Raw genomic sequence first — 24,323 nt, forward strand, 5'->3', positions numbered from 1 at the left:
TTCTGTTCATGCCATCTATCGGATACATTTAAAATCTAGTATGCTATTCCACTAATACCATTAAATATTGTTAAGAGGACATCACTTATTTAGTAATTGTTCTAAGCAGCATTTTGAGATCTTTTATGGGATTAGTTTGCATTCAGTTATTCTATAGGCTTGGCCTTACTAGGATCACACAAAGTTATTTGTCCAATGAAAGTATCTCACCTATATTCTCTGGATTAAACTATGCATCATGATTTGTTTTTGGGCAGATCAGTTCCTGGATTCTCATCAATATACACAAGAAGTTAATAAAGGTTAACCCTTATCAAAAATGGATAATTGGCAGGATTTTTTTTTGCTTGCCTTCATTTACAATCAGAGTTGGGAGGCCTACAGGTGATAGATCTCAACTAAGAATATTTGTGCATGAAACAGGTAGTGCTCCTCCCAATGACAGGCTCTTGGGCTCCCCATGTAACCAGATCTACATCATATAGAGCTTTAAAGATGATCACTAGCTTTTTAAATTGACTCCTGAAGTTTACTGCCAACCAGTGCATGGCTAAAAAAGAATGTTTCCTGCAGTAGCAGATTCCACCCACTAATATGCTGGTCATTGCATTCCTCATCAATTCCAAGCTGTCTTCAAAGATAGCCTCATGTCAACTGGGGTGAAGAAGTCAAGATATATGGTGATAAGAGCATGTGTTACTGTTACCAAAGCTTCTTAATCCAGGTAGGACAGTGGTTCCCAAACTTGACAATTTTAAGGTATGTGGACTTCAACTCCCAGAATTCCACAGCCAGCGTTGCTGGCTGTGGAATTCTGGGAGTTGAAGTCCTCATGCCTTAAAATTGTCAAGTTTGGGAAACACTGAGGTAGGACAATAACTGGTGCTGTGGCTTTAAGATGACAAAAACTCCCCTGGTCACATTTTCTGTCTGCTGTTCCAGCTGAAGCTGTAAATCCAGGACAACTCCAACCTCACAGATGTTCTGTGGGTGGTGAACAATAATTATGTACAATACAAGCAATTGTTTCTGGAATTTCCTAGATATTTACAGATAAATAGTACCTCGAACTTGCTAAGATTTAGTCTGAGCTTATTTCTCCCAATCAGTTTCTCATAGCTTCCAGGTATAAAAGCTCAAGATTTTATAGCTTTTCCACCTCAGAATTGGAGGGTAAAGCATAGTTGAGTGTTATATAACTTTTGTGTTTCTCTACTTAAAAATATTTTTATTATAAAAAAAAGAAAAATGCCCATCTGCTTGCTTCAGGTAAAGCACACCTACTTCTATGCCAGGTACAGAAGAAAAAAAACAATTTTAAAAAAATGAAAAATAAAAATGACTCTGGACTGCCCTCTAATGTCTACTTGATCCCATTTCTACTGCTACCATAAGTAGCAAATGGCTGAGCCCAAAAGATGGAAAGCCGGTAGTCCTATATTTCCTCTTCCAGTAGAAAATGAAAATAATAATAATAATAATAATAATAATAATAATAATAATAATAATAATAATAATAATAATAGTGTAGTAGTAGTAGTAGTAATAGTAGTAGTAGTAGTAATAAAGTTGGAAGGGACCTTGGAGGTCATCTAGTCCAACCCCCTGCTCAGGCAGGAAACCCTATACCATTTCAGTCCAGTCTCAGATCTTTGGGTCCTTGCACTGGCTTACCTCCTTCTTTGAAGTAGCCACTTAGCACTACCAGGGAATGCCTTATCTGATACCCAACCCTTAGTCCTGAAGCTTGATACAGCTGTCACATCATGTGCACCCTGTGCTGCCTAGCTGTGACTATTAGAGGGTGGATATGAAAAACAAGTAGTTTCTGTAATGTGTGGAGCTAGAGGAATTAGCGATTTTTCTCTTAAACTCACAAGGCAGATTACATCTGAATTTGTTTTTATCCATCTAGACCTTCACAGCTTCTAGACATTGCAGTAGGACTTTCATAACATCTCCATTTAGTCCTATGGCTGCAATGTAGAGTCCAGTATTATCAAGATACTTTTTTTATTACAAATATCAAATCTGTTGTATCCCCTGAAGGAGCAATTTCCTAGAAAGATCATGCCTGTCTCCCAACAAATGTTTGGAAAAATAATTTCAAACTTCGTGTCTTTTTCAAGCTCTGCAATTTGTTTGATCAGCATTTCCTTATCTTCTTGAATGTTGAATATCTTCCTGGGTGAAAGTAGACACTAACAACAGCATTGATTTTATTCACTCCATCATTTATTTCAAATCAATTACTCTACAATTATGGTTCTATAACATTTAATCAGTCAAAAAATACAGTATCACTAATTTCATTCATTTGGATTTCAGAACAGTTTTAGATACATTTGCTATATTTTCTCATGCCTCATTCCCCCTTTATTGGTCCTGTTCCTTTTTTTGCTATCTTCTAATTATGTTTTTTATGATCTATTATTTCATTGCTTTGTTTTCCAGTATTTTGCAAATTATAATCTTTACTACAGTTAATAAATATTCTACAAATTGTATGTGTTCTGTTATAACCAGTAAGTTTGTCATGGAAATCTCTTCTTTGTGGTCTTGTAAAATATTGATCGTGTTGAAGTAAAATGAAACAGTTTTTTCTCCACAAATTAATTAATCAAGATAGAGGATATCATCACTTTAGAGACTTTGACTGATGGAAAATTTATCCTTACTTCATATAACTTGCAGAGGGATTAGACAAATGCATTATCTCTATTTCAGCACATGATATTTTAAACAAAATGTATTTTTACAGAGTATATATTTTGCTCTTAATTTTAATAATGTTAATTTTTAGTTCTGGCTTTTAGGTTTGTATTGTTTTTATATATGCATTGTTTGTTGGATTACTGTATCAGTCAAACAATAAGAAAACACTAAAATGTTTGAAGATTGATTATATTGATATCATTTAAAATCAAAGGAATCTCTTCAATACTATATAAAACTATTATCAAATATATAAAAGGCTATCTTGAAAATATGTGGAGAGGACTTGGGATTAGAAGTGGATCAATCAGTATGGAATTGTTCTGGAGTACACTAAGGAAATCAGTTAAGAATTGGTTATTCATGGAGAGTAATGATGCTTTGCGATTTGTACTGACAATATCAGGACCCTGGAGAGTTCACTGCATAACACTTAGGAGCAATTTCTATCAGCTTGAGACCTACAGCACGTTTTTGTTTGTGCCATAAAAAGATTGTACAGGACTCTAAAAGTGAGTGACCCCAAAATCCACAGGGGTCTATGAACCTGGGGTTTTAAGAAGTGAGACAAGATTTAAGCCACTCATTTTGTCATTTAACCACCCTCCAAACTCCAACAAATTAAAAAAATTACCAACCTGCACTTAGGCCTGAAGTGGCGATCTGCTTTATACGCGTACTTTACCGGCTGTGCTAATGTTTTGGAAGACAACTTTTATCCCAGGGCTTTAGGGACATGACACACAATCTAGCGTATGATATACAAATCTATTTAAATACGGTAGGTCGAAACTGAGCACAAAAATAATTCATAGAAGATAGTGTGCAGTTTTAAAAGGGTAATGTATTATTCAAGGTCTCTGTAGATTGTGTTTAAGGGTTGCAATCAAATATACTAATAATTTAATACTAATATAATACTAATAGTAATTAAATAAATATATTAATATTTATGCTTGCAGTCTACACTTCATTTTGATTTTGGTTGAAGACTTTAAGAAAGTTGAAAAAACTCACATTGCAGCCTTTGGTAGTTACTTCCTGTGTAGTTTTACTGATCTCATTTGAGAAGACTAAAAGAAAAAGGTTATTATAAGAATTATAAGAATTCAGGAAATTAAACTTAACTAACGCAAGTTATAATTCGTATATATATTGCTAGAGCAATATTTATTTATTTTTCAGAAACTCGTAGGTTCTTTCCAAGAATTGATTTGATGTGGATTTCTAAGAATCTTGCAAATATGATATCCAAGACCAAGGTTTTACCTAAGACTTTTCATGACCACAACCCTATCAATTTGATATTTAAGACAAAACCTACAACTTTTAGATGGAGATTAAATGAAATGTTATTGCAGAAACACTTGGTGGTGGATAATTGCAGAAAGAAGCTACTGTAACTGCATTCTTTGGTGACAAGATAAAGGGACAGGCTCCGACCACTTGGGACAATAGTAAAACTTTTATGAGAGGGGTTTTCTTTATCCATTGATTGAGAGATAATAAAGAAGTTTCAACAAAAAGTGCAGTCCAGTTTGGATGAAATTAAAAAGAATGAAGATTTACAAATGATACCAACAAATGTAACTACTATACATCAGATTTAACTTCTACAATAACAACTCTTTATGCTAACTGTAAGGGAAATAAAGACAAAATTGAGATATTGTATGTGAAACAAGAATTTTGAGTTTGCAAATAAACCTGGGAATGATTGGTGTATAAACTGAGAAAGGAAAGAGAAAATGATGGAAGCAGATAAAGTACTAGTGGACAATGTGAGTATACAGAAACCCTTTTTATTATTTCAATTTCCATAAAGCGCAAGATATTTACTGAGGAAAAATTGAGGAAAACCTTAAAAAACAAAATTTATTAAAACTTTCACAATCCCAGAAGCAAATTACAAACAATCCTATACTATGGAGATAACAGATAATAGAATAAACAGAGTTTGAAGGGACCCTGGGGGGGGTCTTCTGGTCCAACTCCCTGCTCAAGCAGGAGACCCTATAACATTCTAGACCAGGGGTTCTCAACCTTGGCAACTTTAAGACTTGTGGACTTCAACTCCCAGAATTCCTCAGCCAGCTTTGTTGGCTGAGGAATTCTGGGAGTTGAAGTCCACAAGTCTTAAAGTTGCCAAGGTTGAGAACCCCTGGTCTAGACAAATGATTGTCCAATCCCTTCTTAAAAACTCTCCAGTGATGGAGCACCCACAATTTCTTGGGCAATCCATTCCACTGATTGATTGTGCTCACTATCAGGAAGTTTCTCCTTGGTTCTAGACTGAATCTCTTCTTGACAAGTTTCCATCAATCACTTCTTGTTCTGCCATCAGGAAGTTGACCCCCCCCTCTTGAAATTAAAACAAGAAAAGCAACAGAGCTGTATGATCTCCTTGGTTCTTTTTATAAATGTTTTGAGGAATAACTTTAACCACCACAAAATGATGAATTTTATTTTACAAGGAGATGTAATACCAGAATCTTGGAAAGAAGCCAATATTGCTTTGTTATGAAAGGAATGACAAGATTTAACTTTTATTAAAAACTATAAACCACTTTCTTTATTGAATAATAATTTTGAAGTGTTCTCATCAATTTTGGTACTCAATTTTTTTTTGTAAAAAAAAGTTTTTATAAGAGTTTATCCATGAAGATCAATGTGGATTTTTACCTAAAACTCAATTAAAAGATAATGTGAGATAATACAGTATGTTGGATGTAATAGAACAGTGATGGCGAACCTTTTAGAGACTGAATGCCCAAACTGCAACCCAAAACCCACTTATGCATCATCAAGTGCTGGGTGGGTGTAGCCCATTGGGTGGGCGTGGCTGCAGTGGTAATGGCAGACTGGGTGGGACTAAAAAGTTCAATCAATCAATTCCAGCTTTGCAAGATCTTTTTTTTTTCCCGCATGAAGTTGAAATTGACTGATTGAACCTTTTTTTTTTTTTTGCACACGGCGGCGGAGGACTAAAGCAAAAAGGTTTTATAAAACCCAGCTGAAGGCCTAGGACTGGGGCGATGGCGCGCACGCCCACAGAGAGGGCTCTGAGTGCCACCTCTGGCACCCGTGCCATAGGTTCGCCACCACTGTAATAGAATATTTACAACAACATAATGAAAAACAAACCACACTATTTTGTTTGGATGCTGAGAAAATTTTTGACAGTTTAAACTGGTCCTTCTTGTTTAAGGTTCTCAAAGATACAGACGTTGGTGAGAATTTATTTCACAGAATCAAGTCAATATTTACATCCCAAAAGGCATGAATTACAGTTATTGGTAATTTGACTAAACCATTTGACTAAAATTCAGAAGGGGGCAAGACAAGGTTGTCCTTTGTCCCCTTTGTTGTTTATTTTGGTTCTTGAAGATTTGAATAGAGACACTAGCCAAAATGAGAAGATGATAGGCCTAAAAATTAAAAATAAATTGAGAGCTTTTACTGACCATTTGGTTTTGACTTTACACAACTCCCTGAAAGGGATTGAATCTTGAAAAAAAAAAAGAAATATTTTGGAATGTTAGCAGGTTTTAAGATTAATAAGCAGAAAACAAAGATGTTGGTTAAAATATGACTATGAAAGATAAAATATGTTTTGATGAAGAAATCTAGTTTTCTAACATGTCCAACTCCTATTTTCATATAATAAAATTAACATAAAAATGCTCTTACACATTATTCTTTGTTTCCTCCAACACAGAATATATTTTAAGCAGCATCCCTTCTTTTGGACTGTGGCTGTAAGATTAGCTAGTAGATTTAGACATACATAGCTCTGGACATCACAAAGGCCTTATTGGAGGCCATGGATGTCAAAGCTATATCTTCCTCTGTAGTTGCAAAGGACAGGGTGTCATAAATGGGGTTGATCTAGTCTAAATAATCATCTTCCAGACTAGGGCCAACCTCAACCTGCCACCTTTCTCTCCTCTAGCATTAGTAATTTGTGGTATTGCAGTATCTCCTCTTTCATGGCGGAACTAACTTTTCTAAAGAGGTCATCTGTGATGCTGGGTTCATTAGGGAGCTTTGATGGGATCTTCAGCCCCAGTGGGGTTAGGAACCAATTCCAATTCTTCCAAGAGTTGGCAAGGGGAGTGGCTTGTGTGCTGCAGGTCCTTCCAAATTGACCTCCTTGTGATCCAGCCTGTTCTTTTGTTGCTGCTGACAGATCAGGATTCCAGTGGCCACCAAGGACAAGGCCACAATTGTGGCTAGGAGGCCCCCAATGATGCCAGTGTTGGTGGCTGTGCTAGTTGTGTTGGGCTTCTCCCGGACAAGAACAAGTTACTGCATCAAAACCTGCTGCACGCAATTGGTGGTTTGGCAGATAAAGGTGTTTCTCATTATAGTCAGTGATCTTGGACTTCCATTGGCTTCAGAAGCCATCCGCTGGATGTTGTCCAGGAGAAATCTAACAGGGTGGGGTTTCCCCTCATGCTGCAGATGCGTGTGACCTCATTGAGGGTCAGATACCAGTTGTCATCGTAACCATCTACAGTATGGCAACCTCAAGAGCATTCAACATGGAAAGCCAGACAGGAACAGACTCATGTTGTGGCAGTTCAACAAGGCAGGTGTTAGTTGTTGGCTTCTTTGGTAGGAAGCATGTTGTAGTGGCTGGTTACATTGATGGTGCCATTGAGTTTGTCTGCTTGGCACTGAAATTACTGTTCAACTTCAACTGCCAGGTTTCTCATTTAGGGACGTGCACACAGCCATAAGCTGCTCTATGTTGCTAGCCTTCACTTCCTTGGCTCAGTGCTACCTATGGGTTCGGCCAGGATAACCAAGTTGTTGGTGTCTACTTCATTGCCATTGAAATATGTCACAAAGTCGCATGTGTAAATGACTTCATCCATAAAGAAGAGGTGTTCAATTGCCAGTATGGCATCTGTTGAGGACACTGAGAAAACAAATCCGCCTGCTATTCTTCTCCACTGGATAATTTTGTCTAGGTCCGTGGTGGCGAATCTATGGCAAATGTTCCACCGGTGGCACGCAGAGCCCTCTCTGTGGGCACACGTGCCATTGTCCTAGGTCTAGGCCTTCAGCTGGGTTTTATAAAACCTTTTCGCTTTAGGCCTCTGCCATCGTGTGCAAAAATACAAAAAGGTTCGATCAATTTCAACTTCTCGTGGGAAAAAAAATGATCTCACAAAGTTGGAATTGATTGATTGAACTTTTTTAGTCCCACCCAGTCTGCCGTTACCACCGCAGCCACACTCACCCAATGTGCCATGCCCACCCAATGGGTCACGCCCACCTGGCACTCGACGATACATAAGTGGGTTTTGGGTTGCAGTTTGGGCACTCAGTCTCCAAAAGGTTCGCTATCACTGGTCTAGGTGATGGATTGTAGATGACCACATACTGTCTTTGACCTCTGATTTCCGTAACCCAGGTCAATTGGCTGGCCTTCATTTCAAGCTCTGTTATTGCGATGTTGCAGGCCAGGACCATCTTCTTCCCAAGATAGCTGGTGACCTTATTGTGGACTGTCACTTGCTGGGCAAGTACAACAGAGAGGCAGCTCCAGAGGAGGTTTGGCCAAGAGCACGGCGGTGGAGAAGGTGAGCAGTAGTGGAGGGTCCTCCACTGGCAATGGTGCTCAGATCTCAAAACTCCCTCAGAGCCTCCAGAGTGGCTGCTGCCACTGCTACTTCCCAGCTGTGTTGCTGCTACTGCAGCTGACTCAGTCCCATTGTGAGCCAACATTCATTCCTTGCAATGCCATATATTACCTACCACCTTTCTAAATGCATTTGCATGTCCTTAAATTTGTCCCAGATTTGCTTATGTAGCTGCAATCAATATGGAATTTGTAGAATGCTGGATTTATCCCTGCAGCCATAGTCCTTCAGGGAGCTCTGTCCTGAATTACATTACTTATCTTGTTCAGGCATTGCAAATGATACAGCAAACAAGGACATATAGCTCATTGGTCACATTCACAGATCAGTTTTTTATTTTAACTTGTTCTTGTGAATCTTTCTTTCTTTCTTCCTTCCTTTCTCTCTCTCTCTCTTTTCTTTCTTTTTTTCTGCCATCTCCTAGTAACTTTTCCCCTCTCCCAAAATTTCTCTGATGATTTTTTTTATGAAATAAATGAAACAACCAAAAAAGCTGTTGTTATTTGTTAGTTCAAATTTCATGTATTTCTGTAAGATACATGAACTTCATGAAGCTGATTCAGTGGTACTCCTACATGGATTACTTTCTTGACATAGGGCTGCCCTTGAAGATCATCCAGAAAATAGAACTAGCACTGATGATGCTACCTAGTTCGGGTAATGACGATACTTGATAATAATCAAGCTCAGAGAACACCAAGGACTCCCCACCATCCAGAAGTTACAACTGGTCCACAATGTAGTGGCACGTGCAGTTCTGGGTGCTCCACAGATAGATCCTATTTAGTTAATTTTTATTATTTATTTATTAGATTTGTTTGCCACTTATCTTGTCACAACATTGCTCTGTGAACTGCACTTGTTTCCATTTTTCCCCATATGCAACTCAAGGTGCTGGTAATTTGTAAGACTACCTCTCCCTGAGGGATCTGCCTGTGCCATTGGGTCAGAGAGGGTGGATGGGCTCAGGTACCTCAAATGTGGCCATCTTGTGGGAACTGGGAAGCATGCTTTCTTCACCTTAGTTATTCCTACCCTGTAAAACTTCAGAGAAAGAGGAGGTCCCTTCTGGAAGGCTTTAAAAAATTACCTCACCCTGGATGCCAGCCAATGGGACCACTGAGGTGCCGGAGAGCATGGCCCTGAGTGCCTGGAGAGTTTGTTTTTTTTAAAATGTGTACTATTTGTGGTCTACCCAGGGTTGTGGTTCATAGCAGGGATGGCTAAATAAATAATTTATTTGTAAACATTTAGAAAAGAGTGATAGCTTTTTCAGATATAAATTACCATTTTGGACAATAGATGTTTAAAATACTTTTTCTTTGAATATGGTTTTACATTTTTTAAATCTTGCCTTTTTGGTAGGATTTTGTCTTTTTCAAAAGGTTTTAGACCTTAGGTGAGAAAAGCTTCTTTATGTGGTTGTTTTTAAAACACTTGATTTTTTTCCTCCACGATTTCTTGTGAGCCTGGAAATAGGTAGAGCTGCTGCTAAAGCTAACGTTCATGATAATTGATAGTTACACAGTCATTGTCAATTCTTAATGATCACATGGATAGATTTTCTGCACAGTGGTCTCTGCCCATCCTGCTCATTCAGATTTTATTTTATTTATTTAAAACACTTATAATGCTGCTCATCTTTTGATAACTCTGGGCAGCTCCTAACAAAAGAACTCCTAGTGGATTGGATTATTGCAACACACTCTACATGAGGCTCCCCTTGAAAAGTCTCCGGAAGTTTCAGCTGATGTAGAATGTGCCCATGCGAGCCATACTAAGTGCCCACATAAGAGCACATATAACATCTCTGCTCTGTGAATTGCACTGGGTGCCAGTTTGCTTCTTGGTCCAATTCAAGGTGTTGGTTATTACCAATAAAATCCTACATGGCATAGGGCCAAACTGCCTATGGAATTGCTTTCACCCCATCATATCAGCCCATCCCATTTGTCCAGGCAGGAAAGACATGCTACAGAACCCGTCAGTTAAAGAATTCCCACTGTTGGGAAGAGGGCCTTTTTTGCCGCTGCTCCTGTGTTGTGGAACATTTTGCCCCCAGAAGGAAAGCTCCCAATCTCTTGGCCTTCCACTAAGGGGTCAAAACTGGGCTGTGTATCCTTGTGTGCGGGACACAGAGACCTATACAACCATGGGGTTGGCCAGCTTCATGAGAACCCCCATGCCTGTATTAACAACTTTTAACTCTTCTTGGAATTCTTCATCTTCCAAAATTTTTATGTTGTTGTTTATATAATTTTAAAAGTTTTAACCCTAAATTATTCTAATTTTAGTGTTTAATTTTATTGATGATATTGTCCAGAGCCCCTTTCCATGGGAGATGGGCAGTTAAGAAATATGATAAATAAACAAACAAACAAACAAATACACACTTACACTCACTGTAGTTCAATCTGTCCATTCTGTAACTGGTTATCCCCTTCTCTTTCCTTCCACTTTTCTTAATATTAGGGCTTTCTTCAGAGAGCTGGGTCTTTGCATAATGTGTCCAGAGCTCATTTATGCCTCAAGTGAGAACATTCTTTTTATTCAGCCTCTTCAAAATTTGTCTCTTATTTTCCAAAGCACCAGAAGGCAAAACAAGAAGCAATGGTTGGAAACTAGCCAAGGAGATAAGCAACCGAGAACTAAAGAGAAATTTCTTAACAGTGAGAGCAATCAAGCTGTGGGTGCTTCATCACTAGAGCTTTCAAGAAAAGACTGGACAGCCGTTTGTCTGAAATGGTATGGACGCTCCTACTTGAGAAGGGGGTTGGACTAGAGGACCTACAGCATCCCTTCCAACTATATTATTATGTTAAATCCCTTATTTTTTTTTCATATGTAGAGAGCCGTGGTGGCACAGTGGTTAGAATGCAGCATTGCAGGCTAATTCTGCCAACTGCCAGCAATTCGATTCTCACCGGCTCAAGGTTGACTCAGCCTTCCATCCTTCCGAGCTCAGTAAAATGAGGACCCAGATTGTTGAGGGCAATATGCTCACTCTGTAAACTGCTTAGAGAGGGCTGTAAAGCACTGTGAAGCGGAATATAACTCTAAATGCTATTGCTATGTAGTAAATGTACTTCTACTGAAGTACCCAACTTTATCTATTGGTATGACTGTTTTTTATTATGTAAGTTGATGATGCTATGCTGCTGGCTAGTTTGGATGATGCTAGTTTTTTTGCCAGTTATGTGTAATAACTTGTTATTGTTCATTTAAGATTCCCTGTTATACTCATCTTTCTTCAATGTATTCATTTTCTGATCCATGTTTTTATTGCATCATACACTTTATCTAGCACTCATTGCTAATCATTCATATACTCTCACCCACTGCACAGCATCACCTACGTAACAAAAAAACATATATTCATGTCCATAACCTACACACCTCTAAAGTCACCATTAGGGTTCATTATACATTTATCGAAAAACACATTTAGTAACCATGGAGACATCACACAACTTTGTCTTACTTCCTGCTCAATGATGAATTATTCACTAAATATTTGATGAATTTTCAACATGTTATTTGCATCATTTTCTACAACTGTAAAAAGTAGAAGAAAATATGAATGCATATAACAAAGACTTTAAAACCAAATAAAGCATATAAATATAACCTAAATATAACAGAACAAATAATTACTAGGATTCAGTTTCCAAACATCCAATTGAACCTTCAGCAAATAAAATCTGATTGTCCATTTTTTTTCTGTTATGCTGATAAAAGGCCAGTGCATTTTATCAACCAACCTTCGGTATCTGGTGCACAAGCATAATAAATCTAATGTTTCTTTATTGACAGGTAAATTTAAAATAGTTCAGTAAAATATCAACTTCTTTAAATTGATGGTTCACCATAGTAACCATAGTAAGAAGATTTAGCCAACACCAAGCAATCAAATGGCATGGTTGTAAACAATTCAGTAAAGTTGAAAAGTTCTTTAATGAATTAATCTTAAGATAATATGTATTTAACATTTTTAAAAAACTGAGACCATTAATTTTATAAAACCAGAGATTCCAATTTCCTCTTCTAAATTGTTTACTAGGCAATTTCAAATTTCTTATGAATTACTATATCAACTCTGCAATGAACCTGGCTGAAGCCATCTTGCTCGTTTTCAGTTGCCACAAGATTGGGGGGAGGAATGGGGAGTTTTAAGCTAGCCTAAACAATTTTTTGTCTCATGGGAACCAAGGTCATCTCTGCTTCTTAGGCTGGGGATTGTTACAAAGACCACCAAACTATTCTATTGGGAGACATAATTGATTGCATAGGTTATGGGGTGGGAAGTTTAACTTTGTAATACTGTTACTTTTGGAGGGAACTTTAGTCTTGGTTTCACTTTTGACTGTGCCGATACTTTGTAACCATGTTCTTAGAGGAAAACTCAATCCTCCGAGTTCTGCTTTAATTGGTCATCTATTGGAACCATGACAGACTATTTTAATAAAGTTTTTAAATTGTCAGTAAAACTGAGTGGTTGGTTAGGCTCTTCAAAAAACCTTGTCTACTATATTCAGAATTGTAGGGGTTTTCGGAGACTGCCACAGTCCAAAGAAAGATCATACAGAATATGAGCATAAATTAATGTATCACCACTGAGCTCTTTTTGGCAAATTCTGTGTAGCACATCAAAAGTTTTAAAAGTATAATTAATTATTGATCAACAGTTACAGGGATGGTTCAAGTCTGAACTTCCATGAGTCACATTTTTTAATTTTATCATATGCTTTCTCCAAATCAATAAAAGTATAATAATTTTTCTCAGATTTATAAATTTTTCAATGATCTGTTAAATAACAAACATTTTATCTACACATTTCCTGCTAGACAGAAAGTCACATTGCCCTGCCCCGAGCCCACTGCTTCCCCTTCCAGCCCCAGTTCTTGGCAAGGTAGAAAAATGTGGGATGAAATTCAGCGTAGATTAAAGTAAGGTTCTATACTTAAGCAAGAAAAGCCAACTGTGTTAAGTACAGGCTAGGTGAAACTTGGCTTAATGCCAGTAATTGTGACAGGGATCTGGAGTCCTAGTGGGCAATCACTTAAATATGAGCCAGCAGTGTGCGGCAGCAGTCAAAACAGTCAATGCAATCCTAGGCTCAGTTAATAGAGGGATAAAATCAAGATCATGTGAAGTTCTTGTACTGCTTTACAAAGCCTTAACAAGACCACACTTGGAATACTGCATCCATTCTGGTCACCACAATATAAGAAAGACATTGAGACTCTGGAAAGAGTGCAGAGAAGACCAACAAAAATGATCAGGGGGCTGGAGACTAAAACATATGAAGAACAGTGTCATGGTTCCGATAGATGAGACCAGAAGAAAATAATAACTATGAGGCAATTGCTTTCCTCAAAGAATACTTTTAATGGCTACATAGTATCGGTACGGTCAAAGGTGAAACCAAGACTGAAGGTTCCCTCCCACCAAGGTTACAAAGTAACAAGTTGAACTTCCCACCCCTATAATATGTCATAAATCACAATACCCAATTATCTACTTTGGCGGGCTTTCTAACAGAAACTCAGGCCCACCAAAACTTAGGCAGCTTGACCTTGGTTCCCACAAGAAAGTATTTGTTATGACTAAACTAAGAAAACACATCTCCCTCCTCCCATTGCTGCGGCAACTGAAAACAAGCCAAAGATGGCTGTGGCCAGGATCGTTTGACGGTTTGATAGTCGGATCCTCTAAAGAAGAGAAAAATCCAGTGGGTTAAAAAGGTGTTAGAATCAGGAATCACTCTTTATTCAGATGCTTATTATGAAATTTTCATATTAATCTATCAGCTTTTACATCAGCACTCTTTACCCAGGTGGCTTCAGATAGTGGGTATCCTTTCCACTGCACTAGATACTATAATTTTCCCTTGTGCAATCTTGAATCAAGGATTCATTTTATTTCATAATGAGTGTCTCCCTATCTGACAAGGGGACCAGGTGCCTGCTTGGGAGGAGGTCTCAAGGAGGACTTTCTGTATGGCTTCAATAGGCTGCAATGGAACACAGGGTGAACTTTCCCTAAAAGGGGAGGGAGCTTTATTTCTGCGGTGACTAGATTTATAATCTGCACTATGGCGAAAAGTCCAAGGAATTTTGGTCTCTGTTTTTTACTAGGCAGTTTGAGTCTTAGATATTTTGTAGAGAGGTAAACTTTTTCTCCTACACGAAATGACCTCTCGAGGGCCCTTCTCTTGTCTGCTTGCTCTTTGTAGTTTTTTGAGGCTTTTGTTAGAGCTGCTTTCACATTGTCCCACACAGTTTTCCAAGAAGTTACCCACTGATCTAAAGTTTGAGAAACAAGAGGGTCCTAAGAGAATTCAGGCATGGGAATGAATTTTCTTCCGGTAGCTATTTTAAAAGGAGCGAGTCCAGTACTGCTATGTACTGTGCTATTGTAAGCAACCTCAGTAAAGGGGAGGAGGTCAGCCCATGTTGTTTGACACCTTATATAAGGAGTGTCAAACTGCCGGCCTGTGGGCTGAACGCATCACGTGGAAGCTGTGCCCACCCCATTGCCGGCAATGGCAAAACCGGCCCGATACATTGTGTGATGAGTTTGACATGCCTGCCTTATATATTGTTCCACCATAGAGTTAGTTTTTTCAGCAGTTCCATTAGTAGACGGATGAAAAGCTGATGACAACTCCTGCGAGGACCCAATCAGTTTCAGAAAGTCTCTCCAGAAGAGACTTTAGGTAACCAAAGTTTCCTGCTATTGTGGCTGTGTTGGAGGGCCTGAACTCTGAGGGTTTCTGGTAGATACAGTTTCGATCCCTTCCAAGCCAATCCATCCCGACAATCAGTATGGTTTTATTTGCCAGGAACCAGGAATTGGTTTTCAACTCCTCCTTTAGCCTCTTTAACAGGTTATCAGGTTCAGTTAATTTGGCCTGTGATGGCCCCCCTGTTGTTACTCTGGTTGCAGAATAATGGAGTTCACAATCTCCTCTCAATCTGGATAGGGCGTCAGCTAGAAAAAGTTTTCCTCCTGGGATGTATTTTAGTGTGAAGTTGAAACGGTTAAAGTACTGTGCCCACCAAGCTTATTTAGAAGATAACTTATGGGGGGGGGGGAGTTCAGTGCCTCTAGATTTTTGTGATCAGTCCATACTTCAAAAGACAAGTCGCTCCCTTCAAGGAAATGATACCATGTAAGTAGAGCCCACCTAACCATGAAAGCCTCTTTCTCCCAGACTGCCCACCTTCATTCAGTGTCCGTTAACTTTTTGGAGGTGTAGGCGCAGGGCTGCAAATCCCCATTCTCATTTCTTTTGCAAAAAAATGTCTCCTACAGCCACATCGCTGGCATCAGCCTGGATGATGAATTGTTTTTCAGGATTGGGATGTTTGAGAATGGGTTCTGCTGCAAACAGTCTCTTTAAGTTCTCAAAAGCAGTCTGGCATTCTATGGACCATGGCAGGGGCTGGCAGGATCGCGGCTTCCTCCCGTTTTTAACAGTTCAGTAATCAGCAAGGCAATCTTGGCAAAGGAGGGGATAAATTGCTGGTAGAAGTTGGCGAATCCCAAAAAACTCTGGAGTTGCTTATGGGTCCGAGGAGACTGCCATTCTAGAACAGCTTTCACTTTAGCTGGATCCATCGCAACACTCTATATCCTAGGTAATTCAGATGTGACTGGTGGAACTCACATTTTGAGAGCTTAGCGTAAAGTTTAGCACTCAGCTGTTTTCTGAGCACTTCACGTACTAATTCAACATGTTCCGCCATGGTCTCTGTGTAGATTAGATCAAGGTAAACTAAGACCCCCTTGTATAGGTGACTATTCAGTACTTGATTTATCAATTGCATGAATACAGCAGGGGCCCCTTGCAGACTGAAAGGCATGACATTGAACTGGAAACTCTCCAAAGGACTATTAAAAGTCATTTTCCACTTGTCTCCTTCCTTGAGTCTTACTCGGTAATACGCCTCTCTTAGGTCTAATTTGGTAAAAACTTTACCTTTTGCCAAATGAGCCAACATGTCCTTCATCAAGGGGAGAGGGTACATATTCTCTATGCTGACACAGTTTAACCCTTTATAGTCTACACACAATCTCATCTTTCTTCTCTTTAAACAACACTGGGGCGGCTACCCAGGATTTTGCTGGCTGGATGAATCCTCTGGCTAAGTTCTTATCAATGTATGCTCTCAGTTGTTTCAGTTCATGGGGGGTCATTGAATACATTTTTGGCTTAGGTAGTTTGGCCCCCAGAAAAATCTCAATAGCGCAATCAGTAGTTCAGTGGGGAGGCAGAACATCCCATTCCGCTTTGCGGAATGCTTCTGCTAAGTCTCTATATTCACTTAGGATGATTTGCTCTCCAGGTGGAGAACTCACAGCAGATTTCAAGGTTCCAGGGGCTGCCCTTGGCTCTCAACTGGGCTACAGATTGGCATAGGAAGTGATGGTCCAGTTGCTAACCTTAAAGTCCTCACTCCATTCTCCAACCAGATCATGGGGCGCCATTTGTCAAGCCAGGCCAGCCCCAGAATCATTGCATTTTGGGGATTACCACAAACTGGATTAGCTCCCAATGCTCCCCTATCTGAAAGTGCACTAGTTCAGTTAAGTGAGTAGCCAGGGCTCCTCGTATGAGTCTTAGTTTAATGTCATGGTTCCGATAGATGAGATAGATGAGGAAAATAATAATTCTGAGGCAATTGCATTCCTCAAAGAATACTTTTAATGGCTACATAGTATCAGCATGGTCAACGGTGAAACCAAGACTGAAAGTTCCCTGTCCCCAAGCTTAAAAAGTAACAAGTTGACTTCCCATCCCTATAATATGTCATAAATCACAATCCCCAATTATCTTTGGTGGGCTTTCTAACAGAAACTCCAGCCCACCAAAATGTAGGTAGCTTGGCCTTGGTTCCCTCAAGAAAGTATTTGTTATGACTAAACTAAGAGAACACATCTCCCTCCTCCCATTGCTGTGGCAACTGAAAACAAGCCGAAGATGGCTGTGGCCAGGATCGTCTGAAGGTTTGACAAACAGTTACAGAAATTGGATATGTCTAATCCAATGAAAAGGGGAGACATGATAGCAGTGTTCCAGTATTTGAAGGGCTCCTGCAAAGACAAAGGGGTCAAACTATTTTCCAAAGCATCAAAGAAGAGAAGCAACCTAGAACTAGGAGAAATTTCCTGACAGTGAGAATAAGCCAATGGAACAATTTTCCTTCAAAAGTTGTGGCTGCTCCATCACTAGAGGCTTTCAAAAAGAGACTGGACAACGATTTATCTGAAATGGCATAGAGTCTCTTGCTCAAGCGGGCAGTTGGACTAGAAGACCTCCAAGGTCCCTTCCAACTCTCTTATTCTATGTTATTGTGTGAAATAGGAGGTGCAGGACCAGTACCTGGATGTCAGCAGAGTGGCTGGCCCTCACAGCAAGCATGCCAGGAAGAAGCGGCGGCGGCAGACCTCCTCCTCTTGGTTGGGATCCATGCAGGGACTACCCAGGCATATTACGACTGCTCCACAGCTTGGCAGACAGAGCACACGTCTTGGCAATGGGCCGCTGGGACTCCATGCTCTGGCTCACCCCAGCCTTGAGGACTTCTAATTTGAGAAGGTTTAAACCTAAAGCAAGATAAGGCCCGTTACAATTCACTTGACCATCTCTTGAGTTATCCTGCATTGAATTGTCCCATGGAGAGTTGGCCAGGGCAAACTGTCCTCTGGTGAGTTAATCAGGTCAGTAAGAAAATAGCCGGGGACACGTCTATTGGGGCAGGTCAGCTATGGTGAGTTATCCTAGATCTTGTTCACATCTATCAGAATATTTTTTAAGCTTGACTCTATCTTTTGGTCTATTAGCAAGCCTTCCCACATTTCAGTGTGAAAAATTTTGATGACTATCCATTCTATCTCTTTGTCAAATTCATTTAAGAAAATGTTGAAGAACGCTGGTCCTACATCAGAACTCTATGGTATTCTTTTATATTATTTCCCTCCATGTAAACATAGATCCATTATGAACCACATGTTGAATATGGTTTTTCAACTAACTGCAAATCCGTCAGACAGTGGAACTATCCATCCCATATTGTTCCATTTTATCAGGAAGAAAGTCTTACTGAAGTCTAAACCCATTACTTTCATCACATTCTCTTGCTCTACCAATTTATCAAATAAACACTAAACAGAAGTAGTAGGATTTAAACTATATTTAATAAACCATTCTGGGTTTTAGTAATCAGCTTGTTCCCTTCTAAGTCTTTGGAAACCCTAAATCAGGGGTGTCAAACTCGCAACGCCACATGACGTGTCGTGACATATCGCAACTTTTTTTGCCATTGCTGGCAATGGGGTGGGCGCAGTATATATCACCGGGACCATCAGACTACATCCCAGAATTCTAAAGAGCTGGCAGATGTTATCTCAGAACCGTTGCAACACATCTTTCATAAATCCTGGAGCACTGGGGAAGTACCTCAGGATTGGGAAAGGGCTGATGTGGTTCCCATCTTCAAGAAAGAGAAAAAAACAGATCCAGGAAACTACAGACCAATCAGTTTAACATCAATACCTGGGAAGATCCTAGAAAAATAATCAAAAAACAGATCTGCAGACAACTAGAAGCAAACAAAGTCATAACTAGTAGCCAGCATGGGTTAGTTAAAAACAAATCATGCCAAACCAATCTCATCCCATCTCATTCTTTGATAAAGTGATTAAACTAGTAGATCAGCGAAACACAGTGAACATAGTATACTTAGATTTCAGTAAGGCATTTGACAAGGTAGACCACAACCTACTCCTTGACAAGATAGAATAATTTCAAAATTTTTCTTTGGCCTTGTTCTCAAATCACATCAAGTCAAATTGTAGTTTATTTTACCAGAACCTAACAGTCATGCCAATTGTAATTTATCAGTCTGTCAATGTTATATAAACCAGATATTTTATTTCAAATATCATTTTTAAAAGATTAGATGATGCAAATATTAACATGCTAAGTGTTTATGTGTAAATATTTCCTGCTAACAATCATTAAAAAGTTTACAATAAATTTCTCTGCATCTTCCATGAATCTGCAATACATGTTTCCCCTGAAATTATAGAATTGATGCCTATTCTGGATGGAATAGCCTTGCATTTGGGCAACTTGTCATATCTTCCCAAAGAAAGGATACCCATTCCAAATGTGTTATTTCTATCAAAAAGGATTCAGTACCAGAACATAAAACCATTTCTCTACTATGAATTTAGTGCAAATTAATAATAATTAGTCCAAATATCACTTCAAAAATGACTGCTATTAAGTCACTATGAGGGAAATAATCTAAAAGAGAACATTAGATCACAAGTCAGTGCATTATGGAACATCAGGAGAGCTATAGCTATGCTATTAGGTTATACAGTATAGTGTCCTCATTTAACTATGGTAATTGTGACTGAAATTTCCATTGCTAATGCAATGCAATGCAATGCCCTATGACCACGTTGCTTCTCCCCCCCACACACACTGTTAAGCAAACTCTAGTAATTAAGCATGTCATGTGACATTTGCAACCTCCTGACAGTTTCCCCGTTGACTTTGCTTGTCAAAAGTCAGCCAGCAGTGAAGGTCACAAATGGCCAATACATGACTGCAGGATGCTTCCATATTATAACTCCAATCTGGTTGCCAAATTCCCAGACTGCGACCATATGACCACGACTGTCCTAAGTATGAGGAGAACTGATCACAAGTAGCACTCATTCGGCCCCGTTCATATGTTAAACCAGGCCTACCTGGTGTAGTGTACTCTGCCAAGATCTTGTACAGTAGAGGGGCACCAAAACGAGTAGAGCGTTGACCCTCCAGAAACTGATTACCTAAAACCTCCATTATCCCTACTATTCTGGTTAAAGTTCAGGGGAGTTGCAATCCAACTAGGGCTAGAAAGCTACACATTCCTGTTTCCTCTTACAGACATTAAATACTGTACAATAATCTTAAAGTAGAATGAGGGCGTTGTCTAAAGACGCCCGCGATACTAGGATAACCCCATTCCAAAACCGAAGTTCTCTTCAAAGCTGCGTTTCAATGATTGCTCAGGCTTCCTCTCAGCAGAATTGCACAGGACAAACACGAACGCTAATCTGCGCTAGCCTGCAGTTCTTGTCTCAAGAAAAGCCACGAACGCATTCTGTTCTATATCGATTCTGTGCAGCGCGGCAGACGCATGTATTGCACGAAAAGAACCGCAAGGGCGAAGCGCCTTTGTTTCCCTACCCCAAATGCCCGCAACCCTTACTGCACACAGCTACCGATCTCCTTTACGCCGCTAAGCGTAGAGGCCCTGGACACGCTCGTCGGTTCAGCCCAAGCAGACCTTTCCTTGTACAAAGCCCTCTTCGCTCAGCTAAGCTTGAGTTGGAGGCGGGACGGAAGGAGGCGCTCTGACGACAATGTCAAATACGAGGCGCCAGTTACGCGCATAATGACGCTACTCGCCTGCCACGACTCGCTCTGAGGCGGAGAGGAGAAGTGAGCTGAGCCGGCTGGAAAATCAGGGCTGTCGAGGCCTGCTCTCCTCCTGCTCCTCCTGCAGTCGCCACCACAGCAGGGCAGGTAGTAAGCGCTGCACGACTCCCTCGGAGAGCTGCCAAGCGGACCCAGAGCGGGAGGGGCGGGGATCCGCGGAGGAGCCTCCCTTCCCCCTTCTCTCCCTTGGAAGGATCGCGTCCGCTGGTGCTTCAGCTTGACGTTTTCCGCGCGGCAGTAGCCGAGCTTGGTTTGGGGTGGGATGGATCACATTCTAAAACTTCAATCCAGAATAAATTTCCTGATATTATATGCGACTGACATATTCAACGCCTGCCTTAAACACAGTAATTAAACACGTTACAAAATTGTTCTGTAGTTTTAACATTTTGTACAGTTTTTCTAGGTCTAAGCCTCTCACATATCAAGCCGTTTACTTCCGAGTAAATATGTAGCGGAAAGGTCTGAAGGCTGGCAGGGAGTATTCAAAAGCGTCTTCTTGGCAAGAGCAAATATTATTGGTGAATTCCACTGATAATTCATAATGCAGATCTATAGTGTTCACATTAAAATTGTTATTAACACTAATAATAACCACCACAAAAGCAGAAATAATTGCAATAATTTAATACCCATCCCAATTTTCACGTATTAGTATGAAGTTGATTGCATTTGGATAAGTGTGTTGTATGTATCGTGCCCTTTTCATTTAACAAGTCAGATGATATGGCTGGAAAGTATATTTTCAGTGTGATCTTTTACATATATATTTAAGACACTGATTCAATAAGATTTAGCTCAAGTACTTTATGTTAAATGATTGAAAGGCAGAAATGTACACATATTTTTTTTTTAAAAAGTCAAGAGTGTATCCAGAAGCAAATTTTAATTATTTCAATAGATCTCTTTTTAGAGGTGCATAGTATAAATAAAATATAAGCTTTAGACCTTGTGTATACACCACACATATTTAACACTTTGGAAACAGGTCTTCATCATCTTTCTGATTGAATCATTTAAAGTAAACATCAGAGACCTGCAAAATATGCATATGCAAAATATTGCTTAGCTGGGGCAAAATTAATATTTTTTCCAAATTATTGAAGTACTTTTTCTCAGTGGTAATATGATTGTGTTATTTTCTCTATAATTAAAATTTACTTGTGATAAATGGTGCTAGCTAAATAATGTTAAATTTTTCAAATTATTGGCATTTTAAAGGTTAGGAAAATGCATCCTTGCCAATTTGTGATATTTTGGGGTAGCTTCTGTTCATATATGAAATAATACAATCATATCTCTAAAATACTATTTTATAAGTAATTGAACTTTTGCAGATACAGCATGATAAAAAGGAAAATTACCAGGGATAAAAATACTCTGTTTCATGAATGGCATAATCTCAAACTTGATTACTGTTTTCTGCCCATTAAGTGCAAGGAAACCTGTTGTTTTTTCTAAACTTGTTTTGACTATTACATGTTCCTATTAAAATATAGGTGCAAAGGAGAGAAGGTTCTTTATTTTTTATTTCACTATAAACATGCTTCTCTTCATTGCAAATATTATAGTCAATAATAAATGAGCAATATGATCAGATATATTACCTCCATCTGTAATTATATAAAAATATTAATAAAAATGTTAATAGCCAAAAACAAGCAACATTGAGGGTTTGACAAAAATACACCTTTAAAAATAGCTTTTACAATGAAATAATTTAATTCAAAAGAAATAACATGCTTTGTGTTATAATACCTCAGAAATTTTAATCCTCTCTAATGTTTCAGATTTCTATTTTTATTAACTCTCTTTACATATGGAGTCTGAAATATCCATTTAAATTCATCTGCAGAATCGAACTACATTGGAAATAATTATACACTTCATATTTTTACAATGTATGGTATTAATGCCAGAGATTTCTAAAATTTTTGAAGCCATGCATGTTTCATTCATACATTTTAAGGCTTTAGCAATTTAATGTGCCACTTTCTACAGCATTTTAGCAAAGGTTCAATGTCATACAGTCTTCCTGTTTCTAAAACAACTGTTTGATTATTTATTAGTGGTAAAAAAGTGAGATTTTATACTATGTATAGAACTAAGTTACAATTATATATTAAGATTGATTCTCATTTTCACTTTAGCTGTGGGTGTTTTATGAATGCTTTATTTTAATTTCTGCAGAGCCACATGACCTGGACCAAACTTCTCTTAAGGAATCTCAATTTTACTGAAACTTCAAAAGTGTTTGTGAGATCATGTTCTAAGATAGTAAGCAATCCCCAAATAATTGAGTTAGGTCCCCAAATATGTTAGGTCATTATAAACTTATGTCTTTATAGTAATGCTTTGTTTTTATCAATTGAAAAATGTTCTTGGTAATTAATGTCATATTTGGATATCAATGATACTAGAATATTGTCATTAAGATTATGATAAGATGAAATTTTATTACCCTACATTTTGTCTTATTTGTTAAATATATCACATCCCTTGTGTATATGTGACTTACTATTTACATTCTTTTTTAAGAATAAAGCTAGAACTTTTGCAATTAAATTAATAACTACTTATTTAACAATAACTGCTTGTTTAACAAAAATCAAAAGAAACTTTCTGCTTGGTTGAAATATTTTTTCATTAATTGTTTTCATAGAAGTAGTAGGAGTTAGGAAATGTATATCAGAATAAATAAGTAGTTGCTTCTGGTCATATTAAATTCTTTTATATATTTTTTAATAAATTGTTAGTAAAGATAATAACTCTCCATTTTGTTCTAAATACAATTAGAATTAGATAAGGCTGAATATCATAATAAAACAATACTTTTGGCACAGTTGAACAAATTGAAGAAGCTAAATAATATATACAACCAAATACTTTCTAAACAAATACTATATTTGTATTGTATTTCAAATAGCTTTATCTATTTTATTTTATGAAGCACATACAGATCTTAAATCTGAAAAGTCTTTATGCTTTAAATAGTGGGAAATAGTTGAAATAGTTCTCTGTTCAGTTTATTTATAAAATTATCTTTCTTGTGCTCATAATCTGGGGTACAACCTCTTATGAGAAATAAACTTTTTTTAGACAAGGCTGTTAACATGGAATTCCATTTAGGTAGACTGGTATTTATTAGAATCAAAATATCTGTCAAAGTGCCATTATATATTGGGTATCCATTGAAATATATATTTTAGAACTGGTGTAATATGAAGCACAAAAAACTAAATAATTAGCAATAGAATCTTTCTTAAATTTTATAGTATAATTGTTGGGAACTTTAACACTATAGATTTTAAAAATGAACTGCATGTTTCCTAGTTCTATAATGGTTCTCTCCCAGCCCAGTGGGATTTATTTTTAATCGGTTGCCTCCTTGATTATCAAAGGCGAGAAATTTGATCCTTATATAGGTAGTCTGAGAGGTTAACATATAGTA

The 24,323-nt window shown here is 38.3% G+C and overlaps 1 protein-coding gene across 8 annotated transcripts in view; it reads right to left on the bottom strand.

The window, feature by feature from the left end:
• Nucleotides 1-20,761, bottom strand: part of NRG2 (neuregulin 2) — a 203,790-nt gene extending 183,029 nt beyond the window's left edge. For 3 of the 8 annotated variants that reach the window (XM_039325945.1, XM_039325951.1, XM_039325950.1), the window contains exons 1-2: nucleotides 20,137-20,740; nucleotides 17,756-17,979 (exon numbers count right to left, since the gene is read on the bottom strand). The gene's annotated coding sequence lies outside the window, so the exon portion shown is untranslated. The other 5 variants (XM_039325944.1, XM_039325946.1, XM_039325948.1 and 2 more) reach the window with 5 other exon arrangements.
• Between the last annotated feature and the right edge of the window lie 3,562 nt (nucleotides 20,762-24,323).

This window comes from Crotalus tigris, unplaced genomic scaffold (assembly GCF_016545835.1).
Source record: "Crotalus tigris isolate CLP2741 ecotype Arizona unplaced genomic scaffold, ASM1654583v1 scf7180000024339.11422700, whole genome shotgun sequence".
NCBI lineage: Eukaryota > Metazoa > Chordata > Lepidosauria > Squamata > Viperidae > Crotalus > Crotalus tigris.